The sequence below is a fragment of the Saimiri boliviensis genome, chromosome 12, assembly GCF_048565385.1.
Source record: "Saimiri boliviensis isolate mSaiBol1 chromosome 12, mSaiBol1.pri, whole genome shotgun sequence".
In the NCBI taxonomy this organism is placed as follows: domain Eukaryota; kingdom Metazoa; phylum Chordata; class Mammalia; order Primates; family Cebidae; genus Saimiri; species Saimiri boliviensis.
In genome coordinates, this window is record NC_133460.1 from 108,489,036 (window position 1) to 108,502,974 (window position 13,939).

General features: G+C 47.6%; 1 long non-coding RNA gene across 1 annotated transcript in view; it reads right to left on the reverse strand.

Moving 5' to 3' along the window:
• LOC141580737 (uncharacterized) overlaps positions 1-1,140 on the reverse strand; it is a 28,575-nt gene extending 27,435 nt beyond the window's left edge. Inside the window, exon 1 of the long non-coding RNA XR_012513031.1 lies at positions 1,091-1,140. This is a non-coding gene — a long non-coding RNA (uncharacterized LOC141580737). The remainder of the gene's footprint in view (positions 1-1,090) is intronic.
• Positions 1,141-13,939: the final 12,799 nt, after the last annotated feature.

Consider the following 13,939-nt stretch of genomic DNA (forward strand, 5'->3'; position numbering starts at 1 on the left):
AAGAGCATCCCGACCTGAATGAGCTCACAATAAATTAACAGTCAAATATAAATGGGGATATGAAAAGCAGCATGATGACAATACTGCCACAACTACCTTAGGAACATTGTGAATCTTATTAATCAAGGAGCTGAAGTTTTAAGAACCCTATAGGGACGGAGATGAGGCTCTGGTCTTACGGTGAAGCCCACCTAAGTCTCCATGTACAGCCAGGACCTTCAAAACTCCACATCTTCAGTGAAGTAGTAGATTAAAAAAAAGAACCTACCCATTATCAAAGAGAGATTACAAAGAAGCTTTTCTCTCTTAGCCTAAAATTGAAGTGGTGAAGGAGTGTAAGCATACCCTCAAATGGGTTTGGGATTTAAATGTCTATTATATGTATATTGCAGAAGACTGCAAGCCAAGAAACAATTACAAAGTGACATCCAGACAGTAACACTTAAGGGAACTGGAAGAAGAAAATCCATATACCCTGAGCACACACAACACTTCATCCCACAGCAACATGAGCTCACAATCTAAAATTACAACACACAAACACAATAGGCAAGAATCAAGAGAAATGACACCTAGAATGAGTACCACGTGCAAAATAAGCATGTTTAAAATGTTCAAATAAATAAAAGATAAAATCAGAAACATGAGGAATAAGACACTCTTAAAAGATACCAGGAAGATTTGAATTTGAAAAAGAACCAAATAAAATATAGAGGAGTATGAGAGTGTGAGTGTAAGAGTGTGTGTGTGTGTGTGTGTGTGTGTGTGTGTATTAGACTGAGCTGAAGAAGTAAGTAGTGACCTGAAAGACAGACATGAAGAAAGTATCCAGAATACAACAAAGAAAGAAAGGTTAAGAACATGAAGAAAAATTGAACAAACTTTAATTACAGTCCCAGAAGACAAAGAGAACAGAGAAAATGAAAGAAAGTCCATATTAGAAAAAAAGAATTTTCTGGAACTTATTTGAGACAAAAATACATATATTCAAGAAATGTAACTAATCGCTAAAAGAATAAAGTCAAAGAAAGCCACATCCAAGGTAAGAAGATGTCTTAAAAGCATTTAGAGAAAAAGACAGATTACTTACAATTAGATGGACAATAAACTTCTCAGTGACAACAGAAATAAGAAGCCAATGGAATAACATTTTCAACCCACTGAGAGCAAATATATTTTCACTAGCATAGTATGCATAACTAAGGAATTACTCAATGACAAAGACAAAATAAAGATATTTTTCAAGCTAGCTGTGAGGAAGTTAAGAGTGTCTGGAATTCCCATCCTACCACTTCGACCTAGAAACTGGACAAAACACAGGAAAGTTTCCAGACACTGGAAAACAGGCATCATAGGACTATGCTCATGCTTGCTGTAGACAGTGCAGAGACTCGTTGAACACACAGAGTCTCTGCGCTCTGTCTGCAGGGAGCTTGATCTGCAGAGTGCATTCGGAAGAGAATGCAGAAGGGCCACGCCTTCGAAGCAGAGGCGAAATTAGCCTTAGGATAAAGGATATTTGATATCCACCTGTAAATCCTAAAAGCAAACCCCAAAGAATCAAATTTAACCTAACAAGTAACTTAACTGCCCTTCTGAAAAAGTTCAACATTGCTTAAAAAAATACACCAGAATCCAGCACTCAGTATAAAATTGCAAAGTTCTTTTTCTAATAAAAAATTATTACATATACAAAGAAGCAAGAAAATGTACTCCTGGGTCAAAATAAAAATCATCTGATGGAAACAGACTCAGAAATAACAGAAGATGAAGCAGAAAAGGACATGAAAACATTTTAATGTTTTAATTGGGAAATGTTTTAAATGGGAAAGGTATCAAATCAGTAACTTAAGCCTCCATCTTATGAAGTAGAAAAAAATGACAAAATAATGCAAGCAGAAGGCAAAAATCATAGAGATAGCAGAAATCAGTGAAACTGAAAGCATAAAAGCAAGAAAGAAAAATCAGTGAAATCAAAAGTTGTTCTTTGAAAAGATCAATAAAATTGATAAACCTCTAGCAAGGTTGATGAATTAAAAAAGAGAAAAGACACAAATTACTCATATTAGGAATGAAAGAAGGGATATTGTTGCAAATCTTGCAGGCATTAAAAGGGTAACATAAAGGAATGCTCTGAACAACTCTATGCACATAAAATTGACAATGATGAAATGTAACATTTAGTAGTTCCTAAGAAAAGGAACTACTAAAACTCACCTGAGATGAAATAGTAATCTGAATAGTCCTATAACTAGTAAAGAAACTGAATGTGTAATTTTTTAAAAACCTTCCAAAGAGTGATTTCCAAGCATAAAGGGTTTCACTGGTAAATTCTACAAAGCATTTAAAAAATAAACAACCTCAATTCTACACAATCACTTCCAGGAGACAGAAGCAGAGAGAATATTTCCCAACTCATCTTATGGTGCCGGAATTACTCTGCAAACAAAACCAGGCAATACAAGAAAACTACAAGCCAAAATTCCTCATAGAGATGTAAAAGTTCTCAACAAAATATTATCAAATCAAATCCAGCAATAAAAGAATTATATGTCATAAGTAAAGGTGCAATTTATCCTGGGAATGCAAGCCTGCATCAATATTTGGAAAGAAAGCAATACCATATTAATTCACCATATTAAGGGTCTAAACAAGAAAAATCACATGATCCTATCTGTTACGGGGCTGAATTATTTCCCCCAAAAAATCACGTTTAAGTCCCAACCCCCACCACCTCAGGATGTTAATGTATTTGGTGACGGGGTCTTTAAAAGGGTAACTAAGTTAAATTACATTATTTTGGTGGACCCTACTCTAATATGACTGGTGTCCTACTGAAAAGTATATTCATCCATTCTCATGCTGCTAACAAAGACATACCTGAAACTGGGTAATTTATAAAAGAAAGAGGTTTAATTGACTCACAGTTCAGCATGGCTGGAGAGGCCTCTGGAAATTTACAACCATGGCAGAAGGGGAAGCAACATGTCTTTCACATGGCGGCAGGAGAGAGAAGATGATAGCTAAGTGAAGGGGGAAGCCCCTTATAAAACCATCAGATCTCATGAAAACTTACTATCATGACAATAGAATGGGGCAAACTACCCCTATGATTCAATTACCTCCCACAGGGTCCTTCCCACAGGGTCCCTCCCACCACACATGGGGATTATGGAAACCACAATTCAAGATGAGATTTGGGTGAGGACACAGCCAAACCACATCAAAAGGAAGAAGAAACTTGAACTGTCTTAGTTTAGGCCTCTATAACAAATAACTATAGACTGGGTAGCTTGAAGGACAAACATTCATGGCTCAGTTCTGGAGACTGGAAGTCAGAAATCAGGGTGCCAGCATGGTTAGGTTCTGATGAGGGTCCTGTTCCAGGCTGCAGACAGCTGACCTCTCCCTGTCACATGGGAGAAAAAGGGCAAGCTAGCTCTGGCTTCTTTTTTGTTTTGAGAGACAGGGTTTCACTCTGTCACCCAGGCTGGAAGGCAGTAGTATGATCATAGCTCATTGCAGCTTCGACTTGTCAGGATCAAGCCATCCTCCCACCTCAGACTTCCAAGTAGCTGGGACCACAGGCATGCATCACAACACTGGCTAATTTTTTTTTTTTTAAGAGATGGGGTCTTGCTCTGTTGCTCAGGCTGGTCTCGAACTCCTGAGCTCAAGAAATCCTGCCACCTTGGACTCCCAAAGTGCTGGGATTACAGCCATGAGTCACCAAACCCAGCCTTAGCCTCTTCTTATAAAGGAACTAATCCCATTCATGAGGGCTCCACCCTCCCAAAGGCCTGACCTCCTAACACCATCACTTTGGAGGTTCCGATTTCAACACAGAAATTTTGGAAGACAAAAACACAGTCCATAACAAACACAGATACAAGAAGAGGAAAGACCATGTGGAGAAACAGGGAGAGCATGGGCATCTGCAAACTGAGGAGCCAGGCTTCAGAGGAAACAACCCCCCCGAACTTGATCTCAGACTTCTAGGCTTCAGGATTGTGAGAAAATAAGTGTCTGTTATTGAAGCCATCTAATCTGCAGTACTTTGTTATGGCAGCCCTAGCAAATTAATACAATATGTATTAGTGCAGAAAAAGCATTTGACAAAATTCAACATCCATTTATGATGTCTTAATAAAAAACTCTTAGCGAACAAGAAATAGAAGGAAACTCCTTAAGTCAATAAAATGCAAATATAAAAAACTATTCCTAACATCCTACTTAATCGTGAAATACTGAATGCTTTCCCCCCAAATAAATAGCAAGACAAAGATGTCCAGTCTCACCACTCCTATCCAACATTATACAGGAAATCCTAGCCAGTGCAATAAGGAAAGAAAATTAAAAGGCATACGTATTGGAAAGGAAGAAAGTAAACTGCCCATTTACAGATGATATAATTATCTGCATAGAAAATCTCAACATGAAAATCAATCACATATGCACGTGTATACCAGTATTGAGTAATTAGAAACCAAAATTTTCAAAAATCAATACATTTTACCAGATCTCCAAAAAAAAAAAAACAAGCATAAATAAAACAAAACACGTAGAGAATCTGCATGCTGGAAACTACAAACCCTGATGAAACAAATCCAACCTCATGTTGAAATTTGATCCTTGATGTTGGAGGTGAGGCCTAACGGGAGGTGTCTGGGTCATGGCGGCAGATCCCTCATGAATAGATTAATGACTTCCCTGTGGAAATGGCAGATACATGGGAGTGGGGTAAGTAAATTCTCACTCTATTAGTCACCAAGAGAGCTGGTTGTTAAAAAAAAAAAAGAGCCTGGCACCTCCCTATAAATCAAGGGGTATACATGGTCATAGTCATGAATGAGAAGACTCACAAAAGAAAGAAGTCAATTCTCCCCAGATAGACCTGTAGATTTAACACAATTCCAATCAAAAAGCCCACAAGAATCTTTTTTGTTGTTGTTGTTGTTTTTGAGATGGAGTCTCGCTCCGTCATCCAGGCTGGAGTACAGTGCTACAATCTCAGCTCACTGCAGCCTTCACCTCCCAGGTTCAAGTGACTCTTCTGCCTCAGCCCCCCAAGTAGCTGGGACTACAGGTACATGCTCCCACCCCCAGATAATTTTTTGTATTTTTAGTAGAGATGGGGTTTCACAATTGTAACCAGGATGGTCTCGATCTCCTGACCTCATGATCCACCCACCTCAGCCTCCCAAGGTGCTGGGATTACAGGCTTGAGCCACCATGCCCCACTGAGCATCTTTATACACACACACACACACACACACACACACACACTGATTACAAAATTTTAATAGAAAGGTAAAGAAACTAGAAGACCCAAAGCAATTTTGAAAAGGAAAATAAAGTTGGGAAAATCACACTACCTGATTTTTGAACTTAACTAAAAACTGCATTAATCAGCTGGGCACGGTGGCTCACACCTGTAATCCCAGCACTTTGGAAGGCTGAGGCAGGTAGATCACCTGAGGTCAGGAGTTTGAGGCCAGCCTGGCTAACATAGGGTTTAGGGAGGCTGAGGCAGGAGAATCGCTTGAACCCAGGAGGCGGAGGTTGCAGTGAGCTGAGATTGCGCCACTGCATTTCAGCCTGGATGACAGAGTGAGACTGTCTCAAAAAATATATATAAATTTTAAAAATAAATAAAGAGCCACATGGGATTTTTAATTAGAATTGTGTTAAACCCTGTCTCTACTAAAAATACAAAAAATTAGCCAGACATGGTGGGCACCTGTAATCCCAGCTACTCAGGAGGCTGAGGCAGGAGAATCACTTGAACCCAGGAGGCAGAGATTGCAGTGAGCCAAGATCATGCCACCGCACTCCAGCCTGGGTGTCAGAGCAAGACTGCATCTCAAAAAAGTAAATAAATAAAAATAAAAACTGCACAAGTCGAGACTGTGTGGTACCGTGAAGGGATGGATACATAGATCAATGGAACATAAAAGAGCATCTAGACACAGACCCGCACAAATACGGCCAATAGAATTTTGGCAAAAGTGCAAAAGCAAGTTAAGGGATACAGGCTAATCCTTTCAGCAATGGTGTTGGAACGCTTCACCCTGCACCACGCTTTCTGCCCTGCCCGGCACTGACTGGGGACACCCTGCTCAAGGGGCAGGGCCACAGGAGCCCCTGATATGGTTTGGATTTGTGTCCCCACCCAAATCTCATGTCGAATTGTCATCCCCACGTGTTGGAGGAGGGGACTGGTGGGAGGTGATTGGATCATGAGAGCAGATTCCCCACTTGCGGTTCTTGTGATAATGAGTGAGTTCTCATGAGATCTGGTTGTTTCAAAGTGTGTGGCACTTTCCCCTTCGAGCTCTCTTTCTCTCTCTCTCTCCTCTCTTTCTCTCTCCTGATGCCACGGTAAAGACACTCCTGTTTCCCCTTCACCTTCTGCCCTGATTGTAAGTTTTCTGAGGCCCCCAGCCATGCTTCCTGTACAGCCCGAGGAACGGTGAGTCAATTAAACCTCTTCTCTTCATAAATTACCCAGTCTTGGGTAGCTCTTTATAGCACTGGGAGAACGGACTATTAATATAGCCCCTCACAACCAGATCTGACACCTGGCAGCACCCAGCACTCACCCTGCAGGTGCGACAGGCCAGAGTCTGGTGGAGGGAACCAGCATGTGTAGAAGAGACAGAAGAAGGATGACACAGGTCCCAGGCAGAGCGGCCTGCACATTTGGGCACCCGAGCAGAAGTCTTTCCCTTTTTTTCATGGAGGATCTGAGTCTCAGTGCGCTCAGGCCGCTATAACGAAATGCCACAGACTGCGGGGCTCAAACAATAGACATTGATTTTCTCATGATTCTGGAGCCTGGAATTCCAAGGTCTGGGTGCCAGGATGATTGGTGTCTCGTGCGACTCTCTTCCTGCCTTGCAGGTGGCCGCCTTCTCGCTGTGTCCTCCCATGGCAGAGAGTGAGAAAGAGCAAGCTCTTCCATCATGACGGCCCCACCTTCACGAACTCGTCTAAACATAATCACCTCCCAAAGGCGCCATCTCCAAACATCATTACACTGGGGGATAGGACTTCGTTGTATGAATTGGGGGAAGGGCACAATTCAGTCTGTAGCAGTCACTGTGAGTGTGCCCCTCCTATGCGGAAGCCGTGGCCACCTCTCCTTAACACACCAGGCTGAGAGCCATGGTTGAGCTCTTCCATCCACTGACCCAAACCTTTTTCTTTCCTGAGACAGAGTCTTGCTAGAGTGTAGTCCTGCAGTCTCAGCTCTGCCTCCCAGATTCAAGTGATTCTCCTGCCTCAGCCTTCCAAGTACCTGGAATTACAGGTGTGCACCACCACGCCCAGCTAATTTTTGTATTTTTAGTAGAGACAGGGTTTCACCATGTTAGCCAGGCTGGTCTCAGACTCCTGACCTCAAGTGATCCATCCACCTCGGCCTCCCAAAGCGCTGGGATTACCAGCATGAGCCACTACACCCAGCCCATCATGACCGTTTTTAACTCACATGAGGCTCATACACCCCTTCCTTATTCAATGGGACCAGAGCCCTCCCTGGTGCTCCCCAGTCATGCAAGGTGAACAGAAAGCGGGGAGCTGGCACCACTGTGAGCCAACAGCCTGCCAACCATAGGACTTCCCCAAGCAGGCTGGAGCTGGATAAGAGACGGGGAGCCGGGACCGCGCATAGCACAGGGTGGGACAAGGGAAGGCTTTGTCTACACACGCGGGCTTGCTGCGCCTCTGACACTTCATGCATGCATCTCTCCAGCCCATAGTTCTTGAGCACTCTCACCACAAGCCAGGCAGGGTTGTGGGCCCCTTTCTGCCCCTGACGGCCCACCAGTCTCGCATCACATGCTATCAGGTGTTATGGACACCCTGGTGTACCCCAACGCTTGCCAGCACAAGTTTTGGCAGTGACCTCTCAGTAGAATAATGGGCCCCAGGGTCCCCCTGCCACACATATCCAGGTGCCAGGTAGCAGCAATCTCACAACTGATGTAAACAGTGACAGCGACAGCCACCAAGCAGGGACCTGAGGACCAGCACCGTGTATGCAGTTCGCATGCAACTTCACTTCTAGGCTTGGGCCAATTATACCTGATGTGACACAACTGTCACCCCTTTCTTCGGACTAGAAAACTGTGGCTCAAAGACGGGAAGTCACTTGTCCAATGGCTAAACTGAGATCGGACCGCAGGTCTGAGTCCAGACACTAAGGAGCTTCTGTTTTGGCTCCACCGCTGGCCTCTGAAGCAGTTCCCACCCCGGGGAGCGGGCGCTGCATGAAACCCACCCTCTTCGAAGGTCCTTTCCCACTTCCCCATCATGACTCTTTGCTCCACGGTGACCACATGGCTGACAGATTTTCACGGGAGCTTGGGGTCGCGGCTGGCTCTGCAAAGCTGTATTTAATCTTGCCCTGACCCTGTACACTTTCCATACACAGACATTTTTGTGCCATGACTTGCCATTTTCCCATGATTTGACCCAGTGTGCTTGCTGCCTCAAATTGTTTACTTTCAAAACATTTGTGTTTCTCTAGGCACACTCTTCCAAACACCCACTGGGGCTGACGGGCTTCCAGCAAGAAGCCAGCTGCAGGCCACAGCTGAGCATGCTGTTCTCAGGCCACGCCAGCCTGGTGGAGACTGAGGCCACAGAGTGAGCCTGGAGCACTGACCCGGATACTGTCCTATGACTGGCAGGGGCACCAGGCCTCTCAACACCCTTGTGAATGCATCTGTGCAGGCCCCAGAGTAACCATGATCTCCCTGCTCAGCGTTGCTTTGCTGACTGCCATCTGAGGCCACCCCAGAGTGACACCAGTATCTCTGCCCCCTTTCCCGGCACAGATGGTCTAGCTCAGGCATCCCCAAACTTTTTAAACAGGGGGCCAGTTCACTGTCCCTCAGACCGTTGGAGGGCCGCCACATACTGTGCTCCTCTCACTGACCACCAATGAAAGAGGTGCCCCTTCCTGAAGTGCGGCGGGGGGCCGGATAAATGGCCTCAGGGGCCCCATGCGGCCCACGGGCCGTAGTTTGGGGACGCCTGTTCTAGCTCTTTGCCAAAGCAACTGTAGCCAAGTGGCCTGGGATAGACCCAGAGAAGCAGGAAGGGGAGCCCCCACCTGCCTTCTGGGGGCTCCAAGACCCAGGAAGGCCCCTGTAGGCAGCAAAGTCCAAGGAAGGGGCTATCCGTGTCCAGGTGACAAGCCCTTCTGAGAAGGCAGCAGAGAGGCCAGGAGCAGGTGCCAGGAGATCTCAGCAAGTCACTCAAAGTCTGAACCTCAACGTCCTCCACTGTCAACTGCAGATAATAATATTCATAATAGGTGTCAGCAGCACCGCCGAAGGATTGGATTCCATGCCAAGTGTGAAATACTGCATGGTGCAGTGTGAGGGCCCCCTGGCATGTGAGCTAATGCTGCCGTAACGCTGGAGATGGGGGGCCAGGCAGGGCTCACTGACCTCCTGCACCAGCCAGTCAATTAACTTAGTTAAATATTACGTGATGTTCATTCAGTGCCTTGGCATCGAGCTGGAGTCCAGGCGGTGTGGCCTGTTCCCTGAGGGTGGATGCTCCAGAGACAGAGGCAACCAGATCCCATTGCCAGCACCACTCTGATCCGGGCCTCCATGCTGTGAGCTGCCTGCAGATCACAGGAATGTAGTTAAAGCATGTTCGTACAAGCTGGAGGCCAGGACCCCTCCCGAGGCAGCTGTCCTCAATCGGCACGTCTGCTGCACTAGATGCTCTACGCACTTTATCTTGCTTCATGTCCTGAGAGCCCTAAGAGGCAGGGACTAGTGTAAAGCCCATTCAGTGGTGTGGCATCCCCTCAGGGTAATCAGAAATCCCCAGGGTGTGGCCCCAGGAAGACAGGGAGCTCGCCCTGTACTGAGGGCAATATGGAAGCCAAAATACTCACCAGCTGCAAAGCCTGAACTCCCAAGGCAGGAGCTCGGAGCAGAGGCTACACCGTGGGGGTGCTGGGGCCACATCTCTGGGTCACAAAGAGCCTGCCCACACACCCTCATTCTTCCACTACACCCAGCCCCAATCACCCCAGAGAGCCGGGGTCTCCAGATGTTGGTGAAAGCAATGCATCCACGCTGTGCCACGGCACCTGCAAGAGACAGGTCAGCCTGCTAGCCCAGGCACTTCCCTCCTGCCCCCACCAGGCCCTGGGCAGCCTGAGGGGTAGAACAGAGAATTAAGACACAGGGGCAGAGGAAGAGAGAGGCCAGAGGGCAAGGACGGGAGCCACAGACAACACCAAAATGGCCAGCAGCAGGGTTTCTTCTGGCTCCAACCCACAGGCCCCTGAGACCCTGCAGGCGGACTCAGAGAAGTCACAGCCATCACGCTGTGTCACCCTTCAGTGTCACTAAGTCACCGTGTCACAGCCTAACCACATGACAGGATCAGCACACCACAGCATGCCTTGTCACTGTGTTCACATTGCCCTGTCACCGTATCAGTGTCACAGTGTCACATCACCAATGCCACTCTGTCACAGCACAGTACCACCTTGTCACTGTGTCCACATTCCCCTGTCACTGTATCACGGTGTCACATCACTGCCACTCTGTCACACCACAGTGCCACCTTGTCACCATGTCCACATTGCCCTGTCACTGTATCAGTGTCACAGTGTTACATCATCACTGCCACTCTGTCACAGCACAGCACAGCACACTACCTTGTCACCATGTCCACATTGCCACATTGCCCCGTCACTGTATCACAGTGTCACAGTGTCACATCATCACTGCCACTCTGTCACAGCACAGCACACAACCTTGTCACCATGTCCACATTGCCACATTGCCCTGTCACTGTATCACAGTGTCACAGTGTCACATCATCACTGCCACTCTGTCACAGCACAGTGCTACCCTGTCACCGTGTCCACATTGCCCCGTCACTGTATCACAGTGTCACAGTGTTACATCATCACTGCCACTCTGTCACAGCACAGCACACAACCTTGTCACCATGTCCACATTGCCACATTGCCCTGTCACTGTATCAGTGTCACAGTGTCACATCATCACTGCCACTCTGTCACAGCACAGTGCTATCCTGTCACCGTGTCCACATTGCCCTATCACCATATGTCACATCATCACTGTCACTGTGTCACCACAGCACACTGCCACCATCATTGTGTGCATATTGCCCTGTCACCATATCGTAATGTCACATCATCACTGTCACTGTGTCACTACAGCACACTGCCAGCGTCACTGTATCCTGTCACCATATCAGTGTCACAGTGTCACATCATCACTTTCACTCTGTCACAGCACAGTACCACCTTGTCATCGTGTCCACATTGCCCTGTGGCTCCCATGGCCACACACTTGGTCAGCATTGAGTCCCTACATGAACACTGCCCCGGGCCATCCCAGAGCTGCACTGACTCTCATGAATCTTCTAATTTTATCCTTACAACCTACAAGAAACCATGTACAGAGCTGTGCACCGGGATAGTCAGGTGCAGTGAAAACCTCCCAAAGCCGCCAGGTCTTCCTGCACAGCTGCCTGGTCCCCACCCCAAGGGCCCCGCCATCCATATCCACCGACCAACAGGTGGGGCTGGGCCTCTTTCGGACTCCCCAGACCCAGGCCCAGCTCAAAGACAGTCAAACACAAAGCTCTGCGCCCAAAATGTTTTTACAGCCAACTGCTTTGCTTCTCAAATTGTCTTTGTCTCAGTCATTCGGGGATAAACAACATGCAAATTCATTCATCAGAGATATTTCGGAACTGGGAACCTGAGAGTCCAGGAGCTGCCTCCAGGCAGCTGTCCCTTCAGCCTGTCTCGCTCCTGGGGGAAGTGAAGGTTTTTGCTGGTTTGGACGGGACCAGCAGGAGCATGAGGGGCTCACCCCTCTCCGGCAGCAAAGCCCTTGAAGCAAGCCAAGTCCACGGTAGCTGTGGTTCCCACCACAAATCGGGAAAAAGAGTTTACCCCTCTGGAGGGAAGCTGGCCTTTCTGCTCCTGAGTCCAGGTTTCCCGGCCCAGAGACCACTGTTGGTGTTTCAGGCTCTGGACCCAGCCATTGTTAGGAGGCCCAGGAAGGAGGTGGATGACCTATGGAGGCTGTGTTCTTTCTCCTAGTGCTGCTGTCACAAATGTCCACAAACGTACTGAAACAACATACACTCATCACATTCCAGTTCCATAGGTCAGAAGACCAACACCATCTCACTGGGTCAAGATCCAGGAGCCAGCAGGGCTGTGTTCCCCCAGGTGGCCGGAGAGGAGCACCCATTGACCTGCCTCCAGCTGCTCAAAGCCACAGTGTTCCTGGCCCTTCCTCCAGCTTCGCAGCCAGCCACGGTGAGTGGCTCCTTCTCAGGGTCCATCCCTGTCCCCCTCCCCTGCCTCCGCTCCTACCCTTGAGGACTCTTGTGATGAGACTGAGCCCACCCAGATAACACAACTGAGTCCAAATCATTCTGCTGGCTGCACAACAGCCAATAAGTCAGGAGACAAGGAGGTGAGGCGAGGAAAGTCACTTTCGGAGAGCCGGCAAACAGAGGAGAGGGCGGGTTTGTGTCCTAAAGCAGTGGTCCCCAGCCTTGTAGGTACCAGAGACGAGTTTCATGGAAGACAATTTTTCCATGGACAGGGTGTGGCTGATTCCAGTGCATTACAGCTATTAAGTTCTTTATTCTATTACTATCACATTGTAATATATAACAAAATAATATATGAGATGCGTAAGCAACTCATCATGGTCTATAATCAATGGGAGCCTGGGCTTGTTTTCCTGCAACTAGATGGTCCCATCTGGGGGTGATGGGAGACAGTGACAGATCATCAGGCATTAGATTCTCATAGGGAGCATGCCACCTACATCCCTCGCAGGTACAGTTCACAGTAGGGTGCATGCTCCCGTGAGAGTCTAATGCCACCGCCGACATGAGAGGAGGCGGAGCTCAGGCATCATGGGAGTGATGGGAGCAGCTGTAAATACAGATGAAGCTCGGCTCGCTGGCAGGCCACTCACCTCCTGCTGCACAGCCCTGTTCCTACAGGCCACGACCAGGGCCAGTCTGCAGCCAGGGATTTGGGGATCCCTGTCCTAAAGAACCATCTCAAAAGGCAGGAATCCCAAGCTTCCTTTTCTAATGGGGAAGGGGGAACCAGCAGAGGGTTGAGGTCAGGAGGTAACTGGTGACCACAAACATCTGGGCATCAGCAGGGGTCCAAGGAAGTTGCAAAACTTTTTTGTCGTTGGTCAGGTCACAGCGTTCTTACAAATCTTCAGCATAACAATTGTGACCTGTGGGTATACCCTCCTCATCTTAGTGGGATTCATTTTAGGAAGGGACCATAACCATCCTTCCTTTAAACTATAAACTAAACTCCTCCTGTAGTTAGCTTGGCTCAGTGCAGAAATGCACAAGGACGGTTAGCTTGCGAGGTTAGATGCAGGATGGGTCAGGTGTGTCAGATCTCTCTCACAGCTATAACAACGCACGATAATCTCCCTATCTTAAGGCAGCTGACTAGTATCCTTAATTGCCCTTTGCCGTGCAAGGTAAGATATTCACAGGTTCTGGGAATTAGGACGGGAACTTCTTGGGTGGTGGGTTGGGGGAGGGGTGCAGTATCCTGCTCACCTGAGATGGGGAAGAGACTGGCTCCGTACCCGGGTGAGGACTGACTGTATGCCTGGAACCCAGTGGGTCTCACGCACAGGGCCCAGCTTCATAGGTGCCTGTGGAAGTTGGACATTGAAGGGCACAGGGGCTCCCCAGTCAGGCGGGAGGTCTGTGGAGAGGCCCCCAGAGGGGAATCCCCTCAGTCCCTGGAGCACAGAGCAGTGGCCAGCCCAGGACCCAACACACTGGCACACCCCACAGGGCAGTCAAAGTGACAGGGCCTCACTGTTTCCAGGATCATATATGGCCCAGGTGTCTTAGGGGG